Below are 16,195 nucleotides of genomic sequence, written 5' to 3'. Positions count from 1 at the left end.
TAAAGGTCTCATCCCAATTTGTTTCTAATTTAAAATTGCATTATCTATTGAAATAGTTATAGAGCCATGGTTTCAAAGAACAAAAAGTGCAGAAGAGACTACATTGAAACATTTCCCTTTGATTTTTCTCTTCTGTTGAGCTTGACAATGGTATCGTTGTTCCACAGGAGAATGTTCTTGTTTATTAAAGATGAGAACTGAAGAACAAGGGTGGTATGTCATGATGTCTATAATTTACTATAAAGTACTTCGGCAGAGACTGTGTGAGAGAGAGCACAAATACGGCAAAAAGAACACTTATAAATGTAGGTGAGTATAAGGATGTGACTGGTGATAGAAGCAAGGGCTGATTCTGTAAAGAGCAATATTGCATAGGAACCTGGAATGTCAGGTCCATGAATCAAGGCAAATTGGAAGTGGTCAAACAAGAGATGGCAAGAGTGAATGTTGACATTCTAGGAATCAGCAAACTAAAATGGACTGGAATGTGTGAATTTAACTCAGATGACCATTATATCTACTACTGCGGGCAGGAATCCCTCAGAAGAAATGGAGTGGCCACCATGGTCAACAAAAGAGTCCAAAATGCAGTACTTGGATGCAATCTCAAAAACGACAGAATGATCTCTGTTCATTTCCAAGGCAACTCATTCAATATCACAGTAATCCAAGTCTATGCCCCAACCAGAAACGCTGAAGAAGCTGAAGTTGAACGGTTCTATGAAGACCTACAAGACCTTTTAGAACTAACACCCAAAAAAGATGTCCTTTTCATTATAGGGGACTGGAATACAAAAGTAGGAAGTCAAGAAACACCTGGAGTAACAGGCAAATTTGGCCATGGAATACAGAATGAAGCAGGGCAAAGACTAATAGAGTTTTGCCAAGAAAATGCACTGGTCATAACAAACACCCTTTTCCAACAACATAAGAGAAGATTCTATACATGGACATCACCAGATGGTCAACACCAAAATCAGATTGATTATATTCTTTGCAGCCAAAGATGGAGAAGCTCTATACAGTCAGCAAAAACAAGACCAGGAGCTGACTGTGGCTCAGACCATGAACCCCTTATTGCCAAATTCAGACTTAAATTGAAGAAAGTAGGGAAAACCACTAGACCATTCAGGTATGACCTAAATCAAATCCCTTATGATTCATACAGTGGAAGTGAGAAATAGATTTAAGGGCCTAGATCTGATAGATACAGTGCCTGATGAACTATGGAATGAGCTTCGTGACATTGTACAGGAGACAGGGATCAAGACCATTCCCATAGAAAAGAAATGCAAAAAAGCAAAATGGCTGTCTGGGGAGGCCTTACAAATAGCTGTGAAAAGAAGAGAAGTGAAAAGCAAAGGAGAAAAGGAAAGATACAAACATCTGAATGCAGAGTTCCAAAGAATAGCACGAAGAGATAAGAAAGCCTTCTTCAGCGATCAATGCAAAGAAATAGAGGAAAACAACAGAATGGGAAAGACTAGGGATCTCGTCAAGAAAATTAGAGATACCAAAGGAACATTTCATGCAAAGATGAGCTCGATAAAGGACAGAAATGGTATGGACTTAACAGAAGCAGAAGATATTAAGAAGAGATGGCAAGAATACACAGAAGAACTGTACAAAAAAGATCTTCATGACCCAGATAATCACGATGGTGTGATCACTGACCTAGAGCCAGACATCCTGGAATGTGAAGTCAAGTGGGCCTTAGAAAGCATCACTACGAATAAAGCTAGTGGAGGCGATGGAATTCCAGTTGAGCTATTCCAAATCCTGAAAGATGATGCTGTGAAAGTGCTGCACTCAATATGCCAGCAAATTTGGAAAACTCAGCAGTGGCCACAGGACTGGAAAAGATCCACTTTCATTCCAATCCCAAACAAAGGCAATGCCAAAGAATGCTCAAAATACTGCACAATTGCACTCATCTCACACGCTAGTAAAGTAATGCTCAAAATTCTCCAAGCCAGGCTTCAGCAATATGTGAACCGTGAACTTCCTGATGTTCAACCTGGTTTTAGAAAAGGCAGAGGAACCAGAGATCAAATTGCCAACATCCGCTGGATCATGGAAAAAGCAAGAGAGTTCCAGAAAAACATCTATTTCTGCTTTATTGACTATGCCAAAGCCTTTGACTGTGTGGATCACAATAAACTGGAAAATTCTGAAAGAGATGGGAATACCAGACCACCTGACCTGCCTCTTGAGAAATTTGTATGCAGGTCAGGAAGCAACAGTTAGAACTGGACATGGAACAACAGACTGGTTCCAAATAGGAAAAGGAGTACATCAAGGCTGTATATTGTCACCCTGTTTATTTAACTTCTATGCAGAGTACATCATGAGAAATGCTGGACTGGAAGAAGCACAAGCTGGAATCAAGATTGGCGGGAGAAATATCAATAACCTCAGATATGCAGATGACACCACCCTTATGGCAGAAAGTGAAGAGGAACTCAAAAGCCTCTTGATGAAAGTGAAAGTGGAGAGTGAAAAAGTTGGCTTAAAGCTCAACATTCAGAAAATGAAGATCATGGCATCCGGTCCCATCACTTCATGGGAAATAGATGGGGAAACAGTGGAAACAGTGTCAGACTTTATTTTTCTGGACACCAAAATCACTGCAGATGGTGACTGCAGCCATGAAATTAAAAGGCGCTTACTCCTTGGAAGGAAAGTTATGACCAACCTAGATCGCATATTCAAAAGCAGAGACATTACTTTGCCAACAAAGGTCCATCTAGTCAAGGCTACGGTTTTTCTGTGGTCATATATGGATGTGAGAGTTGGACTGTGAAGAAGGCTGAGCACCGAAGAATTGATGCTTTTGAACTGTGGTGTTGGAGAAGACTCTTGAGAGTCCCTTGGACTGCAAGGAGATCCAACCAGTCCATTCTGAAGGAGATCAGCCCTGGCATTTCTTTGGAAGGAATGATGCTAAAGCTGAAACTCCAGTACTTTGGCCACCTCATGCAAGAGTTGACTCATTGGAAAAGACTCTGATGCTGGGAGGGATTGGGGCCAGGAGGAGAAGGGGACAACAGAGGATGAGATGGCTGGATGGCATCACTGACTCGACAGACTTGAGTCTGAGTGAACTCCAGGAGTTGGTGATGGACAGGGAGGCCTGGCATGCTGAGATTCATTGGGTTGCAAAGAGTCGGACATGACTGAGCAACTGATCTTATCTGATCTGATCTGATATGGTGTTCATTATATAATCACACATAGACCTTTGGGAGTAACTATGTTTCAAAATTCAGATTTTTTAAGACTATTAAAAAATCCCAGTTCAGTTCATCTTGAGATTTGCCTCAGATGAGTTTTACTGCCAAATTTATGGTGGGGGGGAAAGAGTTCAGAATTGTATGGATTTTAGAACTGTGGACGGAGAAGATCACTCCAGTGATCTTGCCTGGAAAATCCCAGGGGCGGGGGAGCTTGGTGGGCTGCCATCTATGGGGTTGCACAGAGTCAGACTAGACTGAAGTGACTTTGCAGCAGCAGCAGTAGAACTGTGGATAAGAGATCCTGGATATGTACTAAAGTCTCTCATCTATTTAAACATTTTCAAATTTAAGAAATTTTTAATAAAAAATTTCATCTTACTCCTACCTCTAGTCACTTAATTTCACTCCCTAGAAACAGCCAAAGCTCTTGATTTCTTTTGTAGGTTTTCAGGGATATTTTATATATGTAGAAGCAATTATTTATTTATAATTTAACTCCATTATTTTATACAGATAGTAGGACATTATGCACACAGCTCCTCTGTTTGCTTGTTTAATTTTGGAGTTTTTCCCATAGCCATAGGCATAGATCTCTTTGTTTTTGACAGCTGAATAATATTCTATTATATAGATTCATTTAGCCAGTCCTCTATTGATGAGCAATTAGATTATTTCCAAATATTTTCTATTTATAAATACTGTACTAAATGTTTATATATATATATATATATATATACACATCATCTTACACATATATGAGTATATCTGTAGGATAAATTCCTAAAAGTAGAATTTCTGAGTCAAAGAATTTTCATTTATTATAGACTACTAAATTGTTTTCAAAAGTAGTTATGAAAATTTCCAGCTCTCCAACACTATCTGAAAGTGATATCACCCCCAATCTTCATCAAACTTTTTGATTTTTGCCAATATACTAATCCCTTATGTTTTCTGTGATGCCAAGAAAGGCCTCCATTGTGCCAAGACTATAAAAGAAAATTCTCATGTGGTTTTTTCTAGGACTTTTACAGCTTTATTTTTTTCCTATTTAAATTCTTAACCACCTAGAAATAACTCAGTTGTAAAATATGAGATGTGGATTGCACTCTGTTTTTTTTTTCAGATGTTTGTCTACTCAGACATCAGTTTTCATCCCAATCCCAAAGAAGGGCAATGGCAAAGAATGTTCAAACTACTGCACAATTGCACTCATTTCACATGCTAGCAAAGTAATGCTCAAAATTCTCCAAACCAGGCTTCAGCAATACATGAACCGTGAACTTCCTGATATTCAAGCTGGATTTAGAAAAGGCAGAGGGACCAGAGATCAAATTGCCAACATCCCCTGGATTATCGAAAAAGCAAGAGAATTCCAGAAAAACATCTACTTCTGCTTTATTGATTATGCCAAAGCCTTTGACTTTGTAGATCAAAACAAACTGTGGCAAATTCTTAAAGAGATGGGAATACCAGACCACCTTACCTGCTTCCTGAGAAATCTGTATGGAGGTCAAGAAGCAACAGTTGGAACTGGACATGGAACAACACTCTGGTTCCAAATTTGGAAAGGAGTACATCAAGACTGTATACTGTCACCCCGCTCTTTTAACATTGATGCAGAGTATATCATGCAAAATGCTGGGCTGGATGAACTACAAGCTGGAATCAAGATTGCTGGGAGAAATATCAATAACCTCAGAAATGCAAATGATACCACTCTTATAGCAGAAAGTGAAGAGGAACTAAAGAGCCTCTTGAAAGTGAAAGAGGAGAGTGAAAAAGCTGACATAAAACTCAACATTCAGAAAATGAAGATCATGGCATCCGGTCCCATCACTTCATGGCCAATAGATGGGGAAACAATGGAAATAGTGAGAGATTTTATTTTGGGGGGCTCCAAAATCACTGCAGATGGTGACTGCAGCCCTGAAATTAAAAGATACTTGCTCCTTGGAAGAAAAGCTGTGACTAACCTAGACAACATATTAAAAAATAGAGACATTATTTTGCTGACAAAGGTCCATCTAGTCAAAGCTAAGGTTTTCCAGTAGTCATGTATGGATATGAGAGTTGGACTATAAAGAAAGCTGAGCACTGAAGAATTGATGCTTTTGAACTGTGGTGTTGGAGATGATTCTTGAGAGTCCCTTGGACTGCAAGGAGATCCAACCAGTCCATCTTAAAGGAAATCAGTCCAAATATTCATTGGAAGGACTGATGCTGAGGCTGAAACTCCAATATTTTGGCCACCTGATGTGAAGAACTGACTCACTGGAAAAGACCCTGGTGCTGGGAAAGATTGAAGGCAGGAGGAGAAGGGGATGACAGAGGACGAGATGGTTGGATGGCATCATGGAGTTGATAGACATGAGTTTGAGCAAGCTCCAGAGTTGGTGATGGACAGGGAAGCCTGGCATGCTGCAGTCCATGGGGTCACACAGTAGGACACAACTAAGCGACTGAACTGAACTGATCTACCCAGATGTCCCAGTACCACTTATTGAGTGATCTGTCTTTTCTCCACTGACTTGAAATACCATTTTTATCAAATTCTTAAATATTTGTGCTTACTTCTGAATTTCCTATCCTGTTCATACTATAATGTTTTTTTCATTGAAGTTTGTTTTAAAACCCCAAAGGCTTGTTCTTTCTTGTTATTCTTCTTGAATTTTCCTGGCTACTAATGCTTGTTTACTTTTCACACAAACTTTTGAAGGTATTTATCCAGTTTGAAAACAAAATTCTATGTTAATATTTATTGGCATTGTATTAACACCTAGACTAATGATAGATGAAAGCTGACATTTTGTTTTGGGATCCCGGATGAACCCCCAAGATGATAGCTTACGTGAATGGTGCTGCTGGATTTGTGACTTTGGAAGAGGATTTAACTCTGGCACCAAAGACGGTCTCTGTCACTCAGAGCTTTGGGTAGATTTTATTAAAGCAACAGGGATAAAGAAAGCTTCCAACAATAGGGGGCAGGAGAGTACCCACCCCCCTGCCAGTTTTTGCAAGGCATCTTATACTCATTAGCAAGCAGTTGATCATAGATAAACACCTCAAGGCTGACAGAGTTGCACCAGGTGCAGCTCTCTCCCACAACATACATATTTGCACAAAGGGAGTCCTCTGTGGGTGAGATACATTGTATAAGTCTTGAAGGAAAACAGACTTTTAAACAAGATACATAGTTTCATTAATATAACTTAAGAAAAACTTTTCCAGAGTAAGATGTACTATTTTGTTGGGCAATTAGCAGCTCAAGGTTGGAAAAAAGTTACTTTCAGGCAGAACCCATCCTCCTTATAGCAACACAGAACTAAAGGCCCCTGCTAAGTAGTTGAAGTGGGAGCAAAGGAATGCAGGGAAAAAAAGTTTGGCGGCTTGCCAGTTTGTCTCCTCCTGGGGCTTGGGGACCACAGGCCTCCCTAGGCAGACTTGCCTAGCCGTTAACCCTTTCACTAACATGTAGAGAAAATTGATATGACTTTCTCTCCATATCTGGCTTCAGTAAACAAGATTTTAAGTTTTCTTATTATTGACCTGGTATTTTCCTCTTAAATTTATTTCTCAACAAAACAAAATGACAACCTACTGAATGAGAGAAAACATTGGCATATGATGTGATTGATAACTGGTCAGTGCCCAAATATATAAGTAGCTCATTTAACTCAAAGCAAACTAAAGAAACCAAAAAACCCAACCTGATTAAATGATGAGCAGGAGACCAGAAGAGACATTTTTCCAAAGAAGACATACAGATGGTCAACAGGCACCTGAAAAGATGCTCAACCTTGCTAATCATCAAGGAATTGTTAATTAAGACCACAATGAGATATTTCACACCTGTCAGAATGGTTATCCTCAAAAAGTGTACAAATAACAAATGGAGAAAATATGGAGGAAAGGAACCCTTTTCACAGTTGGTGGGAATGTAAATTGGTGAACCCACTATGAAAAACAATATGGAGGTGCCTCAAAAACTAAAAATAGAACTACCATGGTGGTGGTGGTTTAGTCACCAAGTCATGTCTGACTCTTGAGACCCCATGGATTGTAGCCTGCCAGGCTTCTCTGTCCATGGGATTCTCCAGGCAAGAATATTGGAGTGGGTTGCCATTTCCTTCTACAAGAACTACCATATGATCCAGCAATTCCATTCCTAGATATATACCCAAACAAAATAAAAACACTAATTCAAAAATATACATGCACACAAATGTTCATAGCAGCATTATTTATAATAGTCAAGATGTGGAAGCAGCCTAAGTATCAATTAACAGGTAAATGAATAAAGAAGATGTGGTATATATACACAATGGAATATTATTTAGCCATAAAAAGAATGAAATTCTGCTATTTCAAAAATGTGGATGGACCTAGATGCTACTATGCTTAGTGAAATGTTAGACAGAGAAAGATAAATACTTTATATTATCACTTATATATGGAAACTTAAAAAGAAACCAAATGAATAAATATAACAAAATAGAAAAAAATTATTTGTTTTATCTCTTTTGTTGCTATTGAAAGCAGAGATGTTTTCTTTTATTCTGTGTGTGTGAAGGCAATTGATTTCTCTTGTTTATTTTTATAAGTATATTTAGCTTTATAAACAAATCCTTGGATACCTTTATATAATTTTAACTCTTTTCTAACTTATTTCTCATTAAATGCATTGTCTAGTTCCTGCAGAGCAATATAAAATAATAGTAATCAGAATGGACATTTTTCTAACATGTTGCTAACTTCAAAGAGAAGCCATAAGATGTTTCCTCTGAAAGCAGGATGGTGTTGATGTAAGTTAGATATGTTTATCACAGTTAAGTAAGGAAATATCTATTCTTTTATTTAAATGTTTATCAAAATGGATGTTAACAAAATAAAATGCCTTTTCCATATCTACTAAATGTAGATGTTTCTAGTGAGATATGCTAATATGGTGAATTGTGTTTAAAAGTTTTAAAATTTTAAACAATTTTAATGCTCATCTCCATCTTGCCATAGAAAAAATTTTACTCCTTTAATGTGCTGCTGGATTCTGTTTACTCTGATTTTATTTAGGATTCAGCATAAATAAAAATATGTGGTTTTCTTTTTTAATTAATTGATTTTTGGTTGCATGGGTCTTGTCTCTACTCAATAGTTGTGGTCCACGGGCCTTTGCTCTTTGGCATGTGGAATCTTCCCAAGACTGTGTCCCCACATTGGCAGGCGGATTCTTATCCACTGCACCACCAGGGGAGAACTAGGTGGGTTTTCTTATTGGTAATCAGTTTTAGTTTAAAGATCATTATTTGTTCCCCATCCCCATCCAAGATCGAATATTCTCTTCTTTTATATTCTAACAGTTTTAAATGCATTAGAATTATCTGTTCTGTAATAGTTTATTAAAATTCATCTGTGAAACTTATGTCTGATATTTTTTCAGGGTAGTTTGTTGACAGCTTTATGTCTTCAATTGTAACTGGTCTGTTCGGATTTTTTATTTCTTCTAGGGTCATTTCCGTATGTTTTATTTTCCAGAAATACACATATCCAGGTTCTTAAAATTACTCTGCATAGCGTTGATTAGGGTAGTATCTTTTAGTTTTACCTGAACTTGAAATTATGAACATTCTTTCCACACTGGACTGTGCCCTGCGACCAAGAGAGTTGCAGAAACTCTCCCCAAAGAGAAAGCGAACCTCTGGACTGAATGAAACTGGAGTGGACGGGGCAACGCATCTCCTCTAGACTCACACCGTTTCAATGCCCGCGCCGTTCCAGCCAGGTTATTTGAAGATCCGCGGGAGCTGGAGATGCAAGAGAATGAAGAACCCAAAGAACTGGAGCAAATAAGGGGGACTGAGAGAGCAGACGGCGCAGGTCAGGGGATTCCTCCAAGGCAGTGGGAGAGCAGGAGCCGCAGCCAAGGCTGCCAGTCCTTTTCACTTAAACATCACAAACACCACCTGATAACTGTCCTACTGTGTAACAGCGTTCTGGTCTTTGAATCTGACGATCGGAGTTCATATCCTCCATATCATATCTCGAAGCGACCTTTGGGTCCAGTTTAGCTTTGGCTCTCGGGTAAGTGACTAGGACGAGCTCGTTTCTGCGCCCCTCCCCCGCCAGCCCACCCCGCTTTTTATTTTTTCCCCCCTTTTTGAGTAACACCCCGTTCCGACATAACAATACGCTTAGTTTCAACGAGAGAGTTATATTTCAAAGCGAAGGAGTTCTCAAGTCATCATTTAATGCCTCTTTCTGTGATTCCCAAGTGGCCCGAGCCCTGGAGAAGTCAGAAACGAGCATTTTCTCTTGGAAGTTTACAAATTCCTGGGGAGCCGGTGAAAAGGAAGGGTGAGTGAGATTTCCTGAGATGAAGACGCTCTCTGGCCTCAGAATCGTCAAGAACCCTCCTCGCCGCCCGCCGTGCCCTGAAGGCTGCTCACAGATGTGCAACCACTATCTAGGTTTTCCACACCTGTATACAAAAAAATTGCTCATTATCTGAAAGTCACATATAGCTGGGCGTTGTATTTCATCTGGCACCCTATCGCCTACCTCCAGCGGGGGGCGCTTTCTTCTCCGCGGGGCATGTGCGGGAAGCGACCTCCCTGTTCGCTGGGATAATTCTCGAGAGGCGGCCTTCGGTTCTGCTTTCCTTACCGACCCCCACCCCAACCCTAGCCTGGAAAGACCTCAAAGCAGCAGCAGGCAGAGAAGGCGGGAGCGCAAGTTCGTCCCCCTCTGCAGGCCGTTCTCCCGCGCCTCCTCTCTTAGGTGCTTTGGACTGGGGTTAAAAGGAGGAAATCTCGGCCTGCTTCCTCTCCGAAGTCTCCTGAAAGTCCACAGTCAAAGCAACCTCCCCTGAAAGAGTAAAAGCCTGTCTAGATGGAAAGGAAGAAAACCTACTCCGATTGAAAAAGAACAACAACAAAAAAAGGAGGAGGGTGGGGATGGCTGCTGTTATCAGGCTGGGAGGAAAGATACAGGTAATGCCAGCTACAAAGTAAACAAGAATCAGTGTTTTCTCCAAGATCAAGCAGCAACTGTGAAAAGCCACCACGGTCCGCTCTTTGAGTGATTACTGCCTTCTTACGATGTCCCAGACCCACTCGGCTACGTCCCATTTATTACTGGAATACCTAAAACCACCCTCTTTTCAAGACTATACCTAATCCCCAGATAATCTGCGCTTCTTCTAATCCCTCCTCAGAAATAGCTATCAACCCAGACCCGCTTCTCGCTCCCTTTAGAGCCTCTTTAGAGTCATCCGGGAGTTGGTGATGGACAGGGAGGACTGGCGTGCTGCGATTCATGGGGTCGCAAAGAGTCGGACACGACTGAGCGACTGAACTGAACGGAACTGAACTGAAAGTAACTAGGTTCTTAATAAAGGAGGTTTTCTCTCACTTCTCTTGTTGAGCGGTGTTTCCCGGAGTATCCTGTCCCTGTATTAATTCATTACACTGATTTTGTCAGGTTTGTTCCTGGTGGTCTTTGGCCGGTGTCTTTAACACCACCTTAGCTTGCTCTGTGAGTCCTAGCTGTGTGGGTAGAGGAGGGGTTAGAACAATTAATCCTGGCAGAGCAGGGAAAAAATCAGGATAGACACTCATGTTGATGCTGGAATGACAGGAGAAATGTGGGTCTTGAGGAAAAAAGATTTTACCAAGATGGACAGCAACTAGGATAACCATGTTTTAAAACAAAACAAAACAGAATAAAACTAGAGTTTCAAACTTCAGCATTTATCAGGATTACCCCAGAATTTGTTCAAGCACAAATTGTTGGGCCCCAGTCCTGGAGTTTGTATTTCTAACAAGTTTGCAGGTGACGATGATGCAGGTGTTGCTTGGGAGAAATACACTTTTGAGAACTGTTGAACTAGAGTAATCTCTTGGATTGCATAGGAGTTAATCCAGTGATCCAACATGAGACCTCTGATTCAGACATTTAAAATTTTCATTCTAATAAAACAATCGAATGAATTCCACCCTAAAACCACAGAAGGCTCAATTTCACCAGTCCCTAAAATCCATTAAATCATTAATCAGTCCAATTTATAAACTGCCACTGGATATCCAGAAAATCTGTAATAAACAAAAGCCACCAAGCTTATGAGAAATCAGGACTCCTATTTCCTTCTCACTGCGGGTGCTTGTGCTTCCATTTAGATGATCTGTGACAATGCTAGTTGAAATAAAAATTCCCCTTATAGGGCTGCAGGAGCAGATGTGGTCTGGTCTCCTTTCTACTTATTTGGTTGGGGGGCTTCCCAGGTGGGGCTAGTGGTAAAGAACCTGCTTCCCAATGCAGGAAATGTAAGAGACACGTTCTCCATCCCCATGTTGGCAAGATCCCCAGGAGGAGGGCATGGCAACCCACTCCAGTATTCTTGCCTTGAGAATCCCATGGATACAGGAGCGTGACAGGCTACAGTGCATAGGGTCACACAGAGTCAGACATAACTGAAGTGACTTAGCAGGCACTGCTGCTGCTACTAAGTTGCTTCAGTCGTGTCCGACTCTGTGCGATCCCATAGATGGCACACGTGCATAAATTAATATAATCCCTATGGAGGAAATTGGAAAATATCTTACAAATGACTACACCCTAGAACACAGCTTATCTCCTAGACATTTATATTACAGCTATAGACACATATGCAAAATGGTGTATAAATTTAGATGCAGATATATTTACCTTTTAAAATAAGTAGCATTATATACATTGTCTTGCACTATGCTCTTTTTCATTGAACATTATATTTTGGATACATGCACTCATATGGTCAAAGCACCACTATTCACAATAGCCAAGACATGGAAACAACCTAAATGTCCATCAACAGATGAATTGCTAAAGAAGATGTGGTACTTATATACTATGGAATACTACTCAGCCATAAAAAGAATAAAATAATGCCATTGGACCAACGTAGCTGGAACTAGAGATTATCATAAGTGAAGTAAGTCAGAAAGAGAAAGACAAATGTTATATGACATCACTTACATGTGGACTCTAAAATATGATACAAATGAATTCATTTACAAAATAGAAATGGACTCAAAGACATAGAGAACAGACTTGTGGTTGCTGGGGATTGGGGAGGGAAGGATTGGGAGTTTGGGGTTAGCAGAGGCAAACTATTATATATAGAAGGGTTAAAAACAAGGTCCTACTGTACAGTACAGGGAACTATATTGTGATACACCATAATGGAAAAGAATATATGAATAAAAAGAATATAGATATGTAACTGTATCACTTTGCTGTATAGTAGAAATTAATACAACATTGTAAATTAACTATACTTCAATAAAAATGTATCTTGGGGAGCTTAGTACTATATATGCATACTGTGTTTCTGGAATGACACATTGGGGCCAATAATGTCCTACTGGTGGGAAGGGTAATTGGTGACAAAATTTGCTATATAGATTTTTATAGTTTTTGAATCATATGAACATAATACTTACTCCAAAATGGCAATAAATAAAATAAGTAATAAAATGAAAAAGTACATTATATTTTTTCCTCCCAAAGTCTGTCAAGATGGAGGTCACAAGTAGAAACTGCATGTTACTTTGGGGGAGTGCATCACAGGGCATGCGGGGATCTTAGTGCTTTGAGCAGGGATCAAACCTGTGCCCTCTGCAGTGGAAGTGAAGAGTCTTAACTGCTGGGCCAACAGGGAAGTCCCAGATTTTTATGACCTTTTCTCAGGGAGAAATACTTAGCTTTAACTGAGAATATTGTAGTGTGTACTTTTTAGTTTTGTCATATCTCTAAGAGATACATATTCTTCTTCCTTGTCAATGATAGGAATCCTTAGAAATGGTTGCTTTTAAAGTTAAAAGATAGTAGACAAAAATTCTCTAAAGATAAACCTGATAATGCCTTAAATAACCCATAATTTTGTGTACACTTCTCTATAAACAACTTTATACGCTCCTCTAAATTTATTAGGCAATGTTTTTCTATGGTCTTCAATTAATTCTTCAGTGATTTCCTCAGTGGAAAATCTCTGCTAAGCAAAACTTGGAATGAAAATTTCACGGGAGAATGGGAGAATGAAACACTAATCAAACGTATCATTTAACAAAGTTCACAGCTATGACAAAATGCTACCAAGGAAGTCGGGAACGGGGCGGGGCGGGGGTGGGGGTGGTGGGGTAGGTGGAATAGAAGGAATTAATTTACTTCACTCAACTGAATGAGTAACTCAGTTACGAATTACCTCGCGAAAACAAGTAACCACCCCTCACAAACTCAGCCAGTCGACGAGGATGGGATTCGAACCCACGCGTGCAGAGCACAATGGATTAGCAGTCCATCGCCTTAACCACTCGGCCACCTCGTCGCATGTTAAGTCTTCCTTTTTCAACATCTTCTGGCAGGCGTTTTATAGTAATGCATCTAATCGTTCTTTTCCCGGCTTAATCGTCACAACCACAGTGTGAGTTAGGTGTCTTAAAGTAAATTTCACAACGGACAGTAATTGACAGCGCTTGGAGTGGTGAAGTTACTTGGCAAATACCTGATAACAGGTAAAACCAAGCATAATACACGTTGTTGGACACAGGCCAACACTGTCTTGTCAACTCAGCTCTGCGTCCCCGGGGAAACACTCAACCGACTTTCACAAGGTCCCTCGACCGCTGCATTTCGCATTGAAGGGACAGATTTCCCCACCTCTTGATCAGAACTCCCAGGATTCCCGTTTTCTACGTGGTACCAGAATCCCGATTCCTTTCTATTTACTTTTGTGATATGCTCGCCAGCCAGGAGATGCCCTCATTTGTCTTTTGTTTTACTCTCTTGGCATTGATCAGTCTGAAAAATCAGCAACGCAGGAGAACGTGTTTTGGAAAAAAAAAAAAAAAAAAAGGAGAAAAGAGCGAGAGTCCTAATGGGAAGTCGTTTGCATCGTAGCACAAGATTGGTTTAGCCTGACTCCTATCAACCAACGGTGGGGTGGGCAAATAATCCCTGATGCGGGAGTCAAGGTGCAGGTCCCGGTTGTGGCTCTTTCCTAAACCCCACAGTGCGGGCCGGATTGAGTAGCCCCTAATGTCCCTTCTGGTTCTGACAACCTCTGAGATAAAATGACAATCAAGAAACCTTTTCCACTCATAGGAGTTCGTGTACTTTTAAAGGTGGCTTAACGGTAAAGAATCCGCCCGCAATGCGGGAGATGAAGGTTCGATTCCTGAGTCAAGAAGATGCCCTGGAGAACGAAACGGCAAACCCACACTTGCCTGAGAAATCCCACCGATAGAGGAGCGTGGCAGGCTACAAGCCTTGGGGTCTCAAAAGTCAGACACTAGACAACGAAAAACAAAATGTAGTGCAGAAGTTTGAAGGTTGAAATGTTCTTTTCTACCAAAAATGTTGGTCCCTTTTTCCTCTCTATTAAATTTCTTAGCTCAGCCCTTAGCTTTGTTGGGAGGAACTCCTTTCTCAACTGATTCACCGAATTTCCAAATGCCATTGATGGGCACAAAACCCTTAGAGGTACTTCATCTAAAATACCAAATAAAACCATCTTATTTATTCCTTTGAGTGGAGCGAGTAAATTGTTACCCTTTGCGTCATCGGCTACCACTCACACCTACCTTTCAGAGACTCAAAGGCAACCTTATTTCACACCAGTGACTTCAGAACTATTCCTAGTGGAAGCTCAGGGGTGAGGGTGGATTTCTGCTGTTAACTAAGAGTTTCACTGAAGTTTAACTTAAACCACTCTCCCTGCAGCAAGAGGTCAAGGAATGTATTTGTTTTGGTCTTATTACACCAATGTCAGTGTAAGTAAACAATAACTATTGTTAACAAATTTAATAACAAATATAAGCATTAGAATTAAGGTAACTAGAAAGCATATTTTTAATTAATTAAAACTTTTGGGTTGATAATCTTAGTTTTTTTAAACCATAAAATTATGGTATTAAATTAGTGAAACATCAAATTAGTTAACATTAAATTAGTTAACATCAGTGAAATGCTTAGAAACTTGTTTTACAAATAGTTATTGCTGTGTAAATCATTTGATATTATGGTAGATGTAATACTAGCAAAATAAATAATAAACTAATAATTACATTAAATTGTATTCAAGTAGAAAATAAAACCCAGTGGGGGGAAAACCCCCCAAAATATTCATGATGGAATTCCTTGGCAGTCTTGTGGAGAAAACAAAATGATCATTGTAAGAAAATTAACACACTGATGAAAATAAAGTGAGATGAAGCAAAAAAAAAAAAAAAAAAATCTGAAGAAACCATCTTCCCCCTACTAGACATGTCCATAAATAAATGAGCAGGACATATATTTTAAAATTCTGTCTCCTTTATGTATTGAAGTCTTGATGGATAAAATGATATTATGCCTTGATTTTCTTTAAAATACAGGAGGAAAAAGGTTGGGAAATACATATATGTATATACACATACATATATATTTAGAGAGAGAGATTGGCAAAAATACTAATTTTTACAGTTGGGTGATGAACACATTAGACTACGTTATATTTTCTTTGTGTTTTTAAATGTCCATTATAAAAGTTATAATATATTTAACCTCACTTTATTGAATAAGCAAGGAAGAATTAATGCAACGGTCAGGGAGTCAGAGTCAGTCAGTTCAGTCGCTCAGTCGTGTCTGACTCTGCGACCCCGATGGACTGCAGCACACCAGGCTTCCCTGTCCATAACCAACTCCTGGAGCTTGCTCAAACTCATGTCCATCAAGTTGGTGATGCCATTCAACCATGCCATCAGGGATGACCATGCCATCCAACGGTCAGGGAGCGTATAAGTAAATAAGCAAAGACACATATAACTGTGTTGACAAGAAAAGATGAAATAGGGGTTAATACCCTATTTGTAGGAAATTCCTTATCCATAATTTAAAGGCATGTAGGTAAAAGTGCGAAATTGAAAAACATCTGCGGTCCACAGGCTGAC

The 16,195-nt window shown here is 39.7% G+C and overlaps 1 non-coding gene across 1 annotated transcript; it reads right to left on the bottom strand.

Annotated features, from left to right (window-relative positions):
- Positions 1-13,511: 13,511 nt before the first annotated feature.
- Positions 13,512-13,593, bottom strand: TRNAS-GCU (transfer RNA serine (anticodon GCU)). Its single transcript has one exon. It is a non-coding gene; the product is annotated as a tRNA-Ser (tRNA).
- Between the last annotated feature and the right edge of the window lie 2,602 nt (positions 13,594-16,195).

The sequence above is a fragment of the Bos mutus genome, chromosome 23 (assembly GCF_027580195.1).
Source record: "Bos mutus isolate GX-2022 chromosome 23, NWIPB_WYAK_1.1, whole genome shotgun sequence".
Taxonomy (NCBI): Eukaryota; Metazoa; Chordata; class Mammalia; order Artiodactyla; family Bovidae; genus Bos; species Bos mutus.
Note: the sequence above shows the minus strand (reverse complement) of the source record. Positions and strands in the feature narration are given on the sequence as shown.